Raw genomic sequence first — 13321 nt, 5'->3', positions numbered from 1 at the left:
AAGCTTCTGACTGTGGCGGCTGCCTCCCAGAGGAGTGCAGGTTGTGCTCTCAGTTCTTCTTCTGCTCCAGCTCTGTGCTGATAGCCTGGAAAAATCCGCGGATGGCCCGCACGCACCTGCAGGGGAGACCTGGAAGACTTTTCCTTGCTGCTGGCTTTGTCGTGGCCTCACCTTGACTGTTGCAGCCATCTGAGGCTCAAGCAAGTGTATGGAAGGTTTCTCTCTCTGTGTCTCTGTAATTCCGACCTTCAAATAAAGAGATAAATCTTTAAAAACCAAGTTGTTAAATGTGGAAAAGTTCAAAAATTTTAGCAAGCTGTGTCATTTTTGTCTTGCTATGTTATTGATAGCTGCCCTTCAGAGAAATCTTAGCTTGAGTTTTACCCACTTCCCAGGAATTTCTAACTGTTCTCTTATTTTTTACTCACTGTTCTCATTTTTTGCTTTTTTCACATGCATACTTGTATCTCTAATTGAATAAAACTTTAATAAAATTTAATTCAGAGGCTAAATTATAGGAGCTCATTCACTGCCACCACTTACTTTGTAAATAAAGAAATGAGAATCAGACTGGCACAGTGGTACCGCAGACTAATCCTTAACCCTGTAATGCTGGTGTCCCACACCGGTGCCAGTTCCTCTTCTGGCTATTCCACTCTTGATCTAGCTCTCTGCTTGTGGCCTGGGAAAGCAGCAGAGCTTGGTTCAAGTGTTTAAACCCCTGTACCCACATGGGGGACCCAGAGGAGGCTCCTAGCTTCAGGGAAATTCAGTTCCAGCCTTGCAGCCATTTGGGGAGTGAACCAGAGGAAGGAAAGACTCCTCTCTCTCCTTTTTTCTCTGTAAAATGAACCTTTCAAATAAAAATAAATCTTAAAAAAAATGAGTCAAGGTGATTTGTGGTTCAAAGTTACGTTTGTTCCCAGGAAAAAATTAAATGCTCTGAAACACAAATGTAAGAGGTTCTTAGATTGCCTGTCGTGTTAAGAGTTTCTGTGCCTGAGTTTTTCTCTTATTTGTTTTGGTATCAAATATCTTTAAATAGTTTATACTTAGCTGACTGAGTAATAAAATCTAGTGGTGATTCTCAAAGTGTGGTGGCTGAACAACAGCATCCGTATCAACTAGGAACTCTTTAGAAATGCAGAATTTGGTGGTGCTGTTGGGTTTATAGTCCTGACATCTCATGAGAGTGCAGCTTGCAGTCTTGGGTGCTCTGCCTCCAATCCAGCTCCCTGTTAATGTGTCTGGAAAGGCAGCCAAGAATGTCCTGTATACCTGGGCCCCTTCCACACATGCGGCAGTCCTGGTTGGAGTTTGGACATCTTGGCATTAACTTGGTCCAGCCTGGGCAGTTTCAGTCATTTGGAGAATAAGCCAATAGATATAAGACTGATCTCCCTCTCTCTCTCTGTTGGTTTGTCTCTAACTGCCTTTCAAGTAAAAAAAAAAAAAATCTTTTACAAAGTGGAAATTCTTTTGCCCCATTCCAGAGGTAGTAAATGAGAAACTCTGGTGGGGTGGGGAGTTCCAGCAATCTGTTTCACAAGTCCCCCTGTTATTCTAAAATAACAAGTTCGAGGAAGAAATTTTGATCAGATCATCAGGAATATGAAACCTTAGCCCAAATTTTGCAACTATAACTAATGACTATGGGCAACTTACATAAGTTAAAAGCAAATCTAATATTGTTCTTCTCTTTCTTAAAAACTTTTTTGAAGTTCTCCCTTAGAATGATAGAGCACAGTTTCACCCTTGAGCTTCTCTGATACACACACACACACACACCCTCTCGATTATAATTCCAACTTCTTTAACCACCCCTACTCCTGGCTCTGGAAGTGCCAGTCTCTTCTATTGCTTGTAAGTTTCTCTTGTTAGCAATGCCCTTTCTTCCTTCTTCACCCGGCATAGCTCCTTTGTTAGTGGTCATTATCCCTAGAATTATTAGGGATGTCTCACTTCTTCCCAGGGTGGGTTTTTGTTCCTTCTCTGTTGTACCAGGCATTCCAAAACGAAATGAACGTACGCCAAGCTGTGAGTTAAGCACTGTACCATACACCCATCCCTGTAGTCACTTTTTTTTCCCCTTAAAATATGTCAACATTTTCCTACCTCTCTTAGGATGAAGGCAAAGCTTCCCATCACTTCCCACAATGCTATGAGTGATTTGGCACCCGATACCTCACTAGCCTTGCATTGCACACTCTGCTCCCTCTCGCAGTTGGCCACGTGGGTCCTTGGGCTTTCTAGCACGAGACAATTCCTTATGCTAAGATCTTGTGCTAGGAGTGCACAGCGCTCAAACAGACTGAAGGATCTGTGCCTGGTGCTAGTGGCTACCTCACTTGCAATTTCGCTTCCTGCCACAGTGCATTCTGGGTGGCAGCAGGCAACAACTACAGGAGTTGGATTCTTTCACTGATGTGAGAGAATCTGGGTTTGAACTCTTGACTTCAATCTTCAGCTAGCTCAGCCCCAGTTATTGTGGGCAACCTGGGAGGGAACCGGTGGCTGGAAGATCTCTCTGTGTTTCTGGGTTTCTGGGTTTCGCATAAAGTTGAAACACATAAAATTTCAAAATGTGAACAGAATGTAAAAAAACTTTCTTTTTAAGAAAATCACCTTGGCTGTTGTAAGAAGGTAGAAAGAGCAGCTCACGGCATCACAGAGCAGTCATGTAAAGGCTTTCATGGATTATTTCTGCAATGTTTGGTTAAGATCTCAGCCTCTTCATCTTTGGTTCTCATCAGTGATCCTTGCTCTGTTTATGAATATTTTATATTCATATCTTCTCCTTCATGTTTAATTTTAATTATTCCTTTTCTCTTTGCTTTCTTTTTGATATATTATTCTCATTAGCAAGGAAGGGTAAGGGTTGAATAGATGTTTTTTTCAACCAAGTCTGAGATTTTTTTTTAACTTCCAAAAGTTCCTGCCCTAGCAACAAATTTATGATTCAAGGAGTCTTAAGGAATGGACTTTTGAGATGGAAATTGATTTTGAGCACAATAATGGTTTTGAGTGGATAGGATATAAAAATAAAAACATTTTAAATTGGAGAAGTTCTTACAACCTGTGTAAAATAATTAGGCAAAATGGGTTTTTCCACTGTCAACATTTTAAAAGCCAAGTACATTTACTTATTTATTTATTTGTTTTTATAGTTGATCAGGATGGGAAGGACTGAGGGTCAGGGAAAAGTGAGTGTGATCATGTTGTTTCCAATGTTTCGATTTCTTCCTGATTCGAAGGGAAGAAGAGAGACAAGCGAAGAAGCCATACCCAGCCTGCCAAACGCCCTAGTACCCTGGTTGGGGAGCAGATACCCGATACTAACCCAGGGTCCTGATGTGGCGCATGTGCTGAGGGTTCTGCTCAGGTGGGTTCGATAGTTCTGAGATGCTCTTGATTTCACTGACCCAAGGATGAGGAACCCTTCCCATTTACACTGGCTGACAGTCTACCTTACAGTTTCCGTTCACCCAGATATTTGCTGTCATCGTTTGGCTGGAGTAGTTGTCCAATTTGTTCTATTCTCCTTCATTTGCTATGGTACTAGATGTCTTCCTCAGACCCCAGTGGGCTGCCACATCTTCCATGTTCATCATGGTCTGCCATCCGCCGCGCCGTCTTTTCTACTGAGGAGGACCAGTTCTGGCATATGGGTCTGAGGATCTGCACCAGGCAACCCAGGCCCTGCCAGACTCCTCGACCCTGGGCTCACAAATGCGGCACCCACCGTGCAGGTGGGCCCAAGGACTTGGACCAGGACTTACCAGATCCCCCACCCCCAGGACTCATGGACCTGGCAGCCACTGCACAGATGGACCCACAATTTTTTTTAATAAGCCTAAATCATTGGATGAACCTTGAGAATATATTTTTTATTTTCCTCCAGAATTATTGGACAAATTCCTGTTAGTGTTCTGAACACACTAAAAGAGGTATTGCAAGTACAGCTTGTGAGGAAGTGAGTCAGCTGCTAAGAGTCCATTTCTCTTGCTCAAATACTTGGTAGTACTTACTAGTCAGGATTCTGTTTGCATTGGCAGGGTGTTTCCATTGGTACAATGCTGAGGTGTTATCCTTGAGTTGTACACTCTGAGTTTTCTTTATAAATGAGAATCTGTGATACTTCTGGTTTGCTAATAATCAAGCACCCTGATGGCATATAAGTTAGATTGGCTTCTTGAAGAAAATGAATCAGTCATGAATGGTTTGGGAAGGAGGTTTCACTGTTTGCATTTGATAGCTGAATAAATTAGCTGCCAGAGATTCTTGATTAAATAAACAAAGTGGATTGTTGGCAGAATGTGGACCAGGTCACAGCTAACGAAGGTTTGGAAACTGGTTTAGGTATTGCCTCCAGCCTTCAAAATGGACTGAAACTGTCATGGTTGATAAGAATTAATAATTTCTACTGTCTTCCATGGATTGCCATAGTGACTTCATTTGCTTATTTCTGGTGGGCACTGCCATCACCAGGCTTGGTTAGATAAAGAGTCCTTAATACATACTAGACTTGTCTTGCGTGATCTAATATTCTGCAATAAAACATACAACAAGACATGCTCTGACTCTATTCCATAGTGCTCCGAAGGTTATCGTCATGTTCTTTTTGCCTGCTGATGTTAAAATTCCTTTGTTAAAAAAGATTTATTTCTTTTTTATTTGAAAGGCAGATTTACAGAGAGAAGGAGAGACAAAGAGAGAGCGAGAGAGCGAGAGCAAGAGCGAGCAAGAGAGAGAGATCTTCCATCCACTGTTTTATTCCCTAAGTGACAGCAACAGTTGTGGCTGAGCTGATCGGAAGCCAGGAGCCTGGAGCATCTTCCAGGTCTCCCACATAGGCACACGGGGCCCAAAGACTTGAGCCATCCTCCACCATTCCCCAGGTCATTAGCAGGGAGCTGAATCAGATATGGAGCAATTGGGACATGAACCAGTGCCCATAAGAGATGCTGGTATTGCAGGCAGAGGATTGGTGTACTGCCCCGTGGCCCCAGCCCCTGGTGCTGAAATTCTTATTGCCATTTCTTTTCTTAGCTAAACAATCCTTTTCTCACTTCTGGCTTCACTGTGATGATTTCCCTGAAATTCCCTCTGAGTTTGCCCTGTCCTTGGGTGTAATAACTTGATGAGGTTGCCCTGACACTTCGGAGGTCCTTGTACTGAGTCTTTAAAGGCTGCAGCTTCCCACTGCTTGCCTTACCACCAGGTCTCCGTTCCAATCTATGCTGGACAGCAATGCACATGGCAGGTCCCAGCAGGTGCAAATGAGTAGAGCAAAGATGACTTCAGAGTTTGCCAAAAACTCTTCATTGTCCATTTCCTCCTGGGATCAAATTCTACTTCCATAGGAAGTAAAGATTTATGGCCACAACCAGATAAAACGCATCATGCAAGCACATTCGAAGAGAAATAAGATGGCAAAATAACCTTACAAAATTAAAAAATGCTACATATAGGCCCAACTATCATGCTGTACAGTAATTAGAAGGGGAGGGAGAGTGAAGATGCTGATGTAGTACAATGGGACTAGAACTGTCGAACGAGACCTGTGGATCTGGTGCTGTGAAGCAGCTGGTTAGGTCCCTACCGGAAATGCCTGCACCCTATATGGTTGCCATTATTGTCCTGGAGCCTCCCCTTCAGATACAGCTCCCTCCTAATGCCTGCGAAAGCAGCAGAGGATGGATAAAGAGTTTAGGCCCCTGCATCTGTGAGAGAGATCTGGAAGAAGGTCCTGGTTTCAGCCTGGCCCAGCCCCAGCTGTTGTGGCCATCTGGGGGTTTGTGCAGCAGACGGACAATCTCAGTCTGGCTCTCTCTAACTCTGCCTTGAAGATAAGTCAATACATCTTTTAAGAAAAAATGAAAACCGCCCGTTTCAAATATGGCTTTGGTTACTCTATCCCATTCTCGGGTGCTATGAAAAGTGGTCGTGGTATCTGATAGTCCTGGGAGCTGAAGGAATTCCTTCTGAGGCTGTCAACGGGAGCTGGATTTTTATCGTGTCCACTCCTGTGGGATCCGAGCCTAGCTCCCTGATCGGGAGCTGGAAGAACACTGATGGGGAGGGGGGGGTAGGCAGACAGGATATTCTTTATTCACCCAGCCCTGCCACAGCTGCTATGACCACTATCAAAAACCAGTGGTTGCAGCTGTAACATCCAGCTGGGAAGATTTTGTGGAATCCACCACTCATGATACCCGTGCCTATGCTTCCTCATGCTTGGTGACTGTGGAAGCCAATTCCATGCACTCTCCTTTGGGTGGAGTATTCCTGCTAACCAGAGAATGCGTACTACAGTACTACAGTACTACAGTACTAGAGTAGTGCTCAGCACCACAGTAGGCCCACAAAGGCCTGTCACGGCATCACTGTCATGTGGCATGAAACACCTATGAATCACTGCTTCACGTGTGACTTTTATCACATCCACACCGTTTATCTAGGCATTGGCAAAGTCACTGTCACTTGCCATGGGCATCACTTGATCATGAACTTGAAATCTCACACTTGTGTGCAACCTCAGGCTCATGCATGGCATTACTGCTACAGCCTAGCTCAGGGCTTCGCCAGCCTTCACGAGCCATTTTTCCAGTAGAAAGGGCCATTGTTACCTTCATCTCTGCCTTTATCTCCTCCGTGTTGGAGTGCTTTACCTTGTGGCTTTATCAGGGTCCTCTGATTCAAGGCTGTTTCCATTGCTGCTGTAGCTGCCTCTCCCCTCCCCTCTCCAGAAAAACAGAAGTGCTTGCTTGGCCTTGGGTAGAGTTCACCACAACTGCCCTCAAAGTGGCTTTTTGCAATTTTCCCCCTGAAGTGTGTTACAAACTCTGTTGTCCTCAGATCTTGGCGTACAACTCAATATGGTTTCCATTCCTAAAGAATGAGGACTCACTCCATAAACACTGTCTGGACATTTCTATCACTCTTCTTTGTCATCTCTTAGGCAACCAGTAGGTCCAGTTCTCTCATCTCAGCGTGCAGCGATGTGGCCTCCTATCCTGTCCACTCGTAGTTGGAAGACCCACCCTGTGGTTTGCGGGTACCTCCCTTTTCTGACATCTCTTAGAGCCCATACTGTGGACAAAACATGACTCCAGCTCACTCTTGGGGTGGAGTTGGGCGTGTCCTTCAACCCATATGATCACGGCCACCCAAGCACTGCATCCTTGTGGCTATCCACTCCCGTATTTCATCCTGGCCTAAATAGAGCACTTGCTTAAGTGCCTAAGTGTAGCTGGTAACCAGGTGTTTCTGCAAAACGTGTAGCTCTCCCATGCAGACGTTGTTAGCCTGAGTGCCTTCAATGTTGCTGTTCCAGTGCTGTTAGGGACAAACATCTCCTCATCCACCCAACAGGCTTGGGCACTACCATCCATGTATTTCCACGCCTTTGGGGGCCCAAGGCTCTAGTGCCTCTGTGGGATTGGAAGCCATTGTCTTCTGGCAGGCCTGGTGCACTTACTCCAGAATCCTGCCTGCAGCACAGAAGTCAGATCTGGATCGGAAGACTGGGAACCAGTGGGTCTGGGAGCCGTAGGTACGTGACACATTATCCAGGCAGCAATGACAACAGCAACAGCCTCCACACAGGTATCAGTTGCAGGTTAAGAGGGTTTCCACAATGGTGACAGCTAGCCAAGTAATGACCCAATAGAAAATGTATCACCTGATTGTCACAGAAACACAGATAACAGTGTAGAACTTAATGCACACTATTCAACCTGTTGACTTGGACTTGCCTGTGTTGCAACAGCTCCCTCTTGCTTGAACTGACCCTGGATGTATTACCTTCTATACTATATTTGAGTTCATTAATTTTATACCTGTGCTTGTCCATTCTACTTGCAGGCTGATCAAAGTATTTTTTCCTTTGTGTCACAGTATTTTTTAAGTCCCAGAATTTCCCTTTGGTGTTTTATTTGAGTTTCCACATCTCTGCTCACGTTGTCCACTCATTGTGGCAAATTGTCTACTCTTCCCATTATAGCCATCAATGTACCATCACAGCCGTGATTTTAAATGCCCATTCTGATTGCTTCAGCATCGGTGCCATATTTGAGTTTGGCATGCTTCATGTTATCAGATTGTACTTAGTTTTGCTTGTTTCATGTCATGACCTGCCACCTTTTCTGAATTTCTGGCATGCTTATACAGGGAACTGAGATAAACGGGCCTTTTCTGTTTATCTTATGGTAATTTGGTGAGAAATTAGACTGTGCTGAATGTTCACTGTAGCTCTAGGTTCCAGGGTCTGCAAATTCCTCTACTGAGCTTATTTCTGGGATGCTGTCTTGTCTCTTGGCTTCCCTGTGTGCCTCAGAGAGAATCTATGCCTTGTCACTTTAGTGTTATGCCAGCATTGCTACACTGGAGCCCTGCATGGGGTGGTGGTACGGTGTGAGAGAATGGAAACCATCCCTTTGATTGGTGGGCTTCTCTTTCATCTAGGGTCTTCACAATTATTTTTTCTATGGATAGACTTTTTTTTTTCAGTCCTTCATATATGACAGAAATGTTAGAGTGGCCAGGAAGGTGAGAAATGGCCTCCCCCAGCTGGGATGAAGCGCCAACAGTCTTGTCCCTAAGTGGCTTCTATAACAAAGACCACTTTGGGCTTGCTTTTGTTGATTTGTCTTCCCTCCACCTTCCAGTGCCTTGTTGTCTTCTTTCTCAGATCTTTGCCCTGAGAATGTGGGAGCCAGTGTTCTCAAAGTTAAACGCATGAAAGTGTGAGTCTGCCTGAAAACTAGGGCTCCTCGCACTTTCTCACTCATGTGCTTATTCACAACCAGCGTCTAACAGATCAACAAATCGTCAACCTCGCCTCTTTCTGGACCCAACAGCCTCAGCTCTGGGGTAACAGATCTCAGTTGCAGCTTTCTGGATTCCTGTTTCTTTCTCTCCAGGGTTTGCATGGAGGTTGTCCTTGGAACTCCAGTTCTCTGATGAATCCATGAAAACTGCCTTTTCGTGTTGTAAGGACAAGAGTGACGATGTCCAGGCTAAAGCCAGAACCCTGTATTACTTATTCATTAACTATCCCTTTGATGTTTTCATTTATGTACACCGTAAGAGTTCTCCCTGTGAATTCTTCATGACTGTTTTAAAAGACACTGAGGTGACAATAGTTAAATATAAATCACTTCTGACACCAGAGAAATTGAAAGAGTAAAACAAGACAGTTTTGGTGGATAGAGCATTGATCCAGACTCTAAATTTTGTGTATAGGCCCCTTAGAATATAAAGATCTTTCCTATCACAGCCACTCACCGTCCTCTATGAAATGCTATGTTGGAGTTACTTTGATGTGGGGCTCTTGCTAATTGCAACCCAACCATGTTAAAGAGAAGCCACTTTTAGTTTCACGAACTTATTTTCCTAATTTAATTATTTCTCTGTTTCATATTTTATTTTGTTTCTACTACACATACCATCAATCTGCAAAAATTCTGTTCACACTTCAGAGATCAGATTGTATGCAAACTCTGACATGTCGAGTGGAACAGCCTTTTTCACTTCCTGTTTCATTTTAGGGTGCTGTGCCAGAGACTGTTCGTATGGATTCATAAAAGATCAGTGTGTGCAGGCATCCCTTCTGCTTCTGCAGCGGTGTGAGCACACTTACACGTGAAGAGTGGAAAACCCATACATCAGGATTTGGTTTCCTATCATATTACGTTGTGTACGTATGCCTGTTTCGTATCACATTGGGGACCTATGCGTGTGTGTGTGTAGAAAGGAGCGTAGCTGTTTATGTACTTGTGTCTCAATCTCCTCTGCAGTTTCTTGAGTATAGATGGAGTATGCAGATGCCATTTTTGCCCTCAGGTTAAGCATTACTGGTAAAAGCTGCTTGGGTTCTTTCCTCAGCTTAGTATACAAATAAAAAGACAGGGATTCGTTGCAGATGAAATTTTATTTACAAAGTGAAGAGGTAAATGGGAAAAGAAAGAAGGGGAAAACGTATCCTTGGAGGAACCCAAGAGATGGGTGGGGGGTGCTCTTGAAAGGAGAGAGGGAGAGATTTCCTCACACAGGAAGTGTTCTGGGTGTTTAAGGGTTCTCTGACTCCACTTTGGGAGGGAGCCCCTGGGGAGGACTTTCCCCATTGGTGGTCTCTAATTCAATCAGGAAAGTGTGTTTTCCTGGCCACCTGCTGAGGGACAGTCAGTGGCCTCTCAACAAGTGGCAGGCTTCCCTTCTCCTTGAGGTGTTAGGCCTCTCAGTATGTTTGTTTATTTGTTTGCAAATACTCACAGTATGTGTAAACCTGGGCAGTGACAGGCAGAATGTTCTGTCCCTGGATCTGACACAAGATTTTAGAGGGCTAAGGACAGCCTTTGCAACCCCTCCTTTTTTTTTTAAAGATTTATTTTTATTTATTTATTTTTTTATTGGAAAGGCGGATATACAGAGAGGAGAGACAGAGAGGAAGATCTTCCGTCCAATGATTCACTCTCCAAGTGAGCGCAACGGCCAATGCTATGCCGATCTGAAGCCAGGAGCCTCTTCTAGGTCTCCCATGCGGGTGCAGGGTCCCAAAGCTTTGGGCCGTCCTCGACTGCTTTCCTGGGCCACAGGCAGGGAGCTGGAAGGGAAGTGGAGCTGCCAGGGATAGAACTGGCGCCCATATGGGATCCCGGGCGTGCAAGGCGAGGACCTTAACTACTGCACCACCGCGCCAGGCCCTGCAACTCCTCCTTTTTAGCTAGGGAATGTTGGTCCACTATTTCATTCCTGCTTATTTGGCTAAAGCTTTATTCTGTTGGTATTTTTCCACTTTAGGGGCAGACATGGAATTTGATAAATTAGAATATCAGTTCTCTCTTGCTGTAGTGGATTGGTCCATGAGTAGACACAAAGCATGATGTAAGCTGAACTAATTGTTACCTGGAGCTATTTGTGAAGATGCACTTTTTTACCCACTGGCATCCAACATTGGGACAATGGTGGCTGTGTAGCATAGAGTGGTAGGATTTGTTCAAGCATAGAGTCAACACAGAGAAACAAAGCTCCAAGAGACAGGACTCATGATAACACCCACACCTGTCTATTCTAAAGATTTTCAGATATGGGTACCAACTTTTTCACATTGGTTAGTGTGAACTGGTGAACTGGGCCTCTTTCCCTGGCAGCCATTATGACTAACACAGTAAAGAAAACACCATCTACTTAAAGAAAAATAGCATTGACTTCCTGGCTATATAATGCTTTTCTGCTTAAACCGAGGTTCAATGATTATTCACTGAATAAAGAAATAAATCTGATGTAAAATATGAATGCAAAGTCTGCTGTCAACGTATCTTTAGTTCCTTCTTAAAACTTTAATAAACATTTGAATAGCTTCTTTATATCAGATTGCATCCACTTTAAATAGAAAAAAATTGTGACCTATTACACGACCTTGATTCTTTCTCTGTTGTATGATTTTATTCATTTGTTATTTGATGAAACATTTTTTCAGATAAGTGAAATATAACAAGTACTTCTATCCTGACCTTTTAATATGGTTTTCATTCTTTAAGCCACAAAATGAACTGTAAAAAAAAGCTATGTTACTCAATATATAAGCTACTTGGAATTCATATTTAGGCATAAAAGAGACTATTCATCTATTATGCCAGGTAAAGCTATAAGAAATTATTTTGAAAACATTATCAGAAAGTAAAGAAGAAAATGAAATAATTTTGAAAATCAAGCGACCACCTAAAACTTTCTATAATAATTCCCATTAATGTGTTCTTTGGCTGCCTGGTAATATGGAAATTATTTTGTAAAACGACGTTCTTTGGTGAAAACAGAAAAATAGAAGTTACTCATCTAAAATGACAATGAGATCAAAGCCATATTTGACACTGGCAGTTTTCCTTTTTACTTAAAAGATGTATCATCGCTAATAACTTTTCTTCATTGATTCAACAGAAAAAAATCCATCCCTTTTCTGACTAGAGTTACCCTGTAACTCTTTTTTTTTTTTTTTGCAGAAGACGTTTGAGTTTTAAACAATTGAAGGAGCAAAGTTTTCCTGCACCTCATGTTAGTGCCCTTGGCTCAGAGAGGTGCAGAGGTCCTTTGCCTGTCTTTGGAAGCTGATGGAAATTCATTATCACCAACCCCCAAGGGACGGTGCATTGATTACAATTGTGGGAGTTGTTCGTACCATGAAGTGGGGAGGCTGAGAGCCGCTTTCTCTTCATTGCTTTCTATGAAGTGAATTCAGCCCGCCCTTCTTCACATTCTTAGGTTCTGGTTGTTTCACTGAGTAACTGGGTAGAAGAACTAGCTTTCTCTTTAGCATTTCACTTTCTCTTTTCAGAACCTTATCACCAATTCAGAAAAGAACACAAGATCCTAATGGAAGGCCTGCCATCCAGAGCTAGTCCAGAAGGTGTGACTGAAGTGCATCAGAGCATCCGGAGCATCCGTTTCAAGGGCAGCCATGGACACTGAGGCAAGGAACCAATTTAATATATTTTATGTAAAGCAATGATTTAACCCTTGTGTAAATCAAAAGGCAATGCAGGGCCCAGCTCAATGGGTTTTCTGTGCACATTGGGGATGAATGAGATTGCTCACTGCATGGTCAGTAATTCATTAGTAATGACTCATGAAAGCAGGATGGAGAAAAAGTACCAGGGATCTCTTTAAATAAAAACTTGAGTTCAGGGTCTGGTGTGATGGCACAATTGGTAATTCTTTCCTTACAAGCACCAGGATCCATATGGGCTCTGGCAGGTGTCCAGGCTGCTCTGCTTCCCTTCCGGCTCCCTGCTTGTGGCCTGGAAAAGCAATAGAAGATGGCCTAAAGCTTTGGGACCCTGCAACCATGTGGGGCAGCTGGAAGCAGCTTCTGGCTCCTGGCTTTGGATTGGCTCGGCTCTGTCCCTTTCAGCTTCTATGGGAGTGAACCAAGAGATGGAAGATCTTTCTCTATTTCTCCTCTCTGTAAATCTGCTTTTCCAATAAAGAAAAACTGAATCTTAAAAAAAATAGGCAATGGAGAAGACTGCCAAATATTAATCCTTATTTTAAAACAGGTGGAGGCTCACACAGAGAAAGGCAATACATAAACCAACAGCTCCTCTGCTTGATATTTTTAGCTTCAGATGCTCTGAAAGTTAGAAAGGAAACAATGCTTTAGCAACTAAATGGAATTGGTGCAAAAACATTGGTAAATGAGGCAGGACTGACATCTTAACACTCGAGGAGCTTATGGGCATTTGTGAAGTTAGTTTGATTTTGCTTGATGAATATGTTTTTAAATTCCTTAAGTTGACCTGTCTTCAGCAGGTGCCTGGGAGAG

At 43.3% G+C, this 13321-nt stretch overlaps 1 long non-coding RNA gene across 1 annotated transcript in view; it reads left to right on the top strand.

The window, feature by feature from the left end:
• Nucleotides 1–12577, top strand: part of LOC121154574 — a 48411-nt gene extending 35834 nt beyond the window's left edge. Inside the window, exon 3 of the long non-coding RNA XR_005883558.1 lies at nucleotides 12335–12577. This is a non-coding gene — a long non-coding RNA (uncharacterized LOC121154574). The remainder of the gene's footprint in view (nucleotides 1–12334) is intronic.
• Nucleotides 12578–13321: the final 744 nt, after the last annotated feature.

This window comes from Ochotona curzoniae, unplaced genomic scaffold, assembly GCF_017591425.1.
Source record: "Ochotona curzoniae isolate NIBS_2020 unplaced genomic scaffold, NIBS_Ocur_1.0 contig_2754, whole genome shotgun sequence".
Classification (NCBI taxonomy): Eukaryota; Metazoa; Chordata; class Mammalia; order Lagomorpha; family Ochotonidae; genus Ochotona; species Ochotona curzoniae.
The sequence above is the reverse complement of the archived record's forward strand: the minus strand, read 5'-3'. Positions and strand labels throughout refer to the sequence as shown.